Below are 3,868 nucleotides of genomic sequence, written 5' to 3'. Positions count from 1 at the left end.
GAACCGGTACCCGTACCTGATTTACCATACCGGGTATGTTTTCAGTACCGGTTTTTATTCTCAAATACCGGTACCGAACCGTACCATACCGGGTATATTCGGTACCGATACCAGTACCCACTTTTAAAGATTTTTATTACCGGTTTAGTACCGAGCTCATCTCTATATTGTTTCACTTCTCATGTTATTATGTCATGACTCATTTGTTTTGTATTGATCTTTACCCTACATGTTATTTTTTTAAATATATTATAAGTTGTTAAAAGTTGAAATACTAGCAAGTAACAAAGTAACAATGATTTTAGTTCCCTCTCAAACCCCCTGAATTTCTTCCGCCTAAGAGCATTCACATCCAAAGAACTAAATTGTGAGTGTAGGGTTTTTAAAATATAAAGAGTATATAAAATGGTTGTGAGTGGAGGAGAGAGAAAATGTTACTGTTCATCTGTATTTTTGGGGGGACACTGTTCACCCACTATAATTTTTTAATATATATTGAAAGTGGTTGTGAGTGAAGTGGAGAGAAAAATGTAATGATAAAGTTATAAAAATATTATTTAATTGAAAGGAGAGAGAAAAAATATATTTTTTTAGTGGAAATATATTGATATAAGAGTTGTTTTTTAGTGGAATGTACGTATAATTTTAAGGGGCTGGATGTGAATGCTCTAAACCTATCCCCAAATTTAAAACTTGCAACACCAAATTTCTTTTCCCCCCTAATTTTGTAGTGCCTCCAGGTTTCTACAAAAATTAACAATATCATATTAAAACCAAACCTTTTCTACGCCATAACCCATTACAAGCTTTTATCACACATCGATGATGAAGACGGCGATCATTGATGGAAACTATTTAGAGGTCAAATACACAGATGATTTAGAGATCTATGATGGATGTAACCGACAAGTTGATTCAGAAATCGTAAGTGCATCTTTTTTCTGAAGGTTATCTCGGATTGCTTTCTAATCAAGTATGGTATGTCAACTTCCGGGTTTTGACTACTTGTTATGTTTAGATCGGTTGGTGTCATTGTCAATAATGTTTACATTAAGGCCAGTTTTTCAACTCTTTATTGGTACCTTGCAGTTAGGAGGGCAAAAAGCTTAATTTTGTAATGGAATTAGGAATTTCGATTGATTTTTAAGCAACTGATATAGAAACTGATGATTATTTGATTTACATATTGTTCACATCACTTTTGCAACTAACTTTCTATTATTTGGGCAAAATGGATTCTTTAATGACATAAGCTTAGTGCATGCCAGGTGTTTGATGTTTTGCCAAATGAAAATTGATGATTCAACATGATCATACCAATTTGACATATAATATTCACCGGTACCACTAGTTTATAAAAAAAAACGATCCGAGTCTAGAGAATACCAAAGAATCGAATATGGGTAGTTTACTCATACTATAGAGCAAGATAAATATAATTTGGAACAGTTAGGCTTCTTACTATAATTATGTGGATTTAATTATCTTTTTTCTTGTCAACTGTTATCGTAAAACATAGATTCCATATAGTAAAGAGCTGCATTATAAGCTATTTTCTAAATCCAATGCCACACATTTAGTTTCTAAACTTATAGTTTAATTTATATCAAACATTTGGTGAAGCATTCTCCATGTCGTATGCTTATCCTTCTACTAAGGTTGTTGTTACAGAGGTAACTAGGAAGGGATGCCAGCATGGGGACGTACACACTTATTCTCGGATGTGATTGGTCTTACAAAATGCTTATTTTTGGAATTAAAAACAAAGAGAAAGAAGAGCGAGGTTGTAAAGACTCAGACAACGTTAGGGAAAGCCCTGGTGCATTCGATAGTTTGTACAGCGAACTACCAGAAATCTTGGTAACATACTGTCAAAGTTTGTTTATTATTTTTAAAAATATATTAACTAAAAACTACCGTTTGCAGTTTATTCAAAGATGTGAACTTCTATGTCCTGATTGCCAAGGTGCTCCTACGGTTAGGGGTACAGGCCGTGTTTATCCTACTACTGAGAGGATTTTGCATAATTGCCTGATGATAGATGGTTTTGTCAAAGTTCAAGTAGATAGAGTTGAAGAAGGTTGCGGATTGAACCGTCTCTTGCCTGAGTCATGTAGTAGACTGTTTGGAAGATGCAAAAGAATGCTTTATTTACTGGTCTGTTAAATCAATAAAGGTATACTTATATAAATAATAATTGTATAATTATATCATTTATTAATATACTAATATTTTTTTTTCAACCCACAGAGTTTAAACAAAGATTCTCCTCAAAGTGTAAAGTGTAGAACCATCTCACCATTCTATGGGTACACTTTATAGACTGCAAGTCGTTTTTAATATATATCATTATTTTTATAAAAAAACAATCTGTTTTGCTAATGTTGTTTGAGACAACATCTGCTCACCAACAACAAACGATTCCAGATGAAAGAATTGGGTATCAAATATACTCGTATGCATTACAAGAGAAGGCTTTTAATTGATTGGTAAACACATTATTTGTATATAATTGTGTGTGTGTGTGTTTACTAATAGTGTCGTTATTGGTTAATGTAGCTCGCTGATAAACAATTTTCTCAAAATACAACCAAGCATGTTCCTTTTGGTAAACTTACCGAGCCGGTCAATGGTTTGTTTAACTACAATGTATACTAAATTGTAATCTAATTTTTATATATCTTTATATTTTAGCTGGAAATAAAACCTCAATGGTTCGTCAAAGTGAAATTGACGAGTTTGTAGAGTGTACTTTAAAGGCGTTTATTTCAATTTTGGTGGCGGGAAGGACGACAAGGATGAATGGAGGTAAGTATAGTATGCTACTCTTTTATAATTAATTCTTTTTCATTTTTATAAATATTTGTTGACACTCAAGTGAGCCTTGGAACACAATCGTTATATTCAATATTTTATCAGTTATTACACGGATGGTTAAGTCACTTTGACTTGTTCGCTCATTTGACCCAATGGCCTAGGCGTGCCAAAGGGCTTTTGACAACATAGATCATATATATTATTAGGGGTTCTTAGGAGCGCCAAAGGGCTTTGTATCAATGTTGACTCTAGTTGGCATGACTTATGCATTTCAATTTCCTCCTGATTCCAACAAGGGGATCTTGCTTGATTTTAATTTTTAATGGTAGCTAATAGACATTTTTCTATGTGTTTTGATCAGTGGCAAAGGAATTCAAGCCAGTGAGTGCTCTTGAGAGCTTTGTGGTTATTGGGGTGGATAAAGGAGGTTGCACAAAGTCAAGGAGTTTTTTCGATGGTTGATTTTATTTGTGCTAAACTGAATGATAGGATGTTTTTCTATGTTAAATTGAATGTTTTAGACTAATGGGTTAACATGGATGCTTTAGCTATTTATAACATGGTTCATTGTTTGTTATATTGCTTTTATTTATTATTTTTTATATGATTCCGAATAAAATGAATTGAATTTAATAAAATGGTGAATTAATCAAATTAATGGATCTGGTGAAATATATGTTTGACAACAACCGTCTTATTAGGCAACACATCTAATCAATAAAACCGTCTTATTAGCTACACCAAAACCGCCTTATTAGGCTTGAAAATGACGGTCTTAGCTACACCACAAAACCGCCTTATTAGGATTAAAGATGACGGATGTAACCGTCTTAAAAGGTCAGTGATAAAAAATGACGCTATGTTCTATGGCGCTTCCTAAACCGTCTTATTTGGTTGTAAAAACGGCAAGAATGATGCGGCAGAGGTGGGGACGGAGTCGAACTCGACGGCGGTGGCTTCGTTGTGATGAACTGCTCAATTCTTAATTCCAAAATTTGAAGGCTTTATTTATTGAGATTTGAGAGACTGAGTTGGTTAGAATTTTCCTTTT

The 3,868-nt window shown here is 33.6% G+C and overlaps 1 long non-coding RNA gene across 2 annotated transcripts; it reads left to right on the top strand.

Moving 5' to 3' along the window:
* The first annotated feature begins 687 nt into the window (after window positions 1-687).
* On the top strand, window positions 688-3,394 carry LOC110912593. Of its 2 annotated transcripts, XR_002578036.2 has the most exons (6): window positions 688-924; window positions 1,672-1,860; window positions 1,927-2,176; window positions 2,251-2,608; window positions 2,695-2,808; window positions 3,179-3,394. It is a non-coding gene; the product is annotated as an uncharacterized LOC110912593 (long non-coding RNA). The 2 variants fall into 2 exon arrangements; XR_002578034.2 differs by having other exon boundaries at window positions 688-1,860.
* Window positions 3,395-3,868: the final 474 nt, after the last annotated feature.

This window comes from Helianthus annuus, chromosome 15, assembly GCF_002127325.2.
Source record: "Helianthus annuus cultivar XRQ/B chromosome 15, HanXRQr2.0-SUNRISE, whole genome shotgun sequence".
Taxonomy (NCBI): Eukaryota; Viridiplantae; Streptophyta; class Magnoliopsida; order Asterales; family Asteraceae; genus Helianthus; species Helianthus annuus.
The sequence above is the reverse complement of the archived record's forward strand: the minus strand, read 5'-3'. Positions and strand labels throughout refer to the sequence as shown.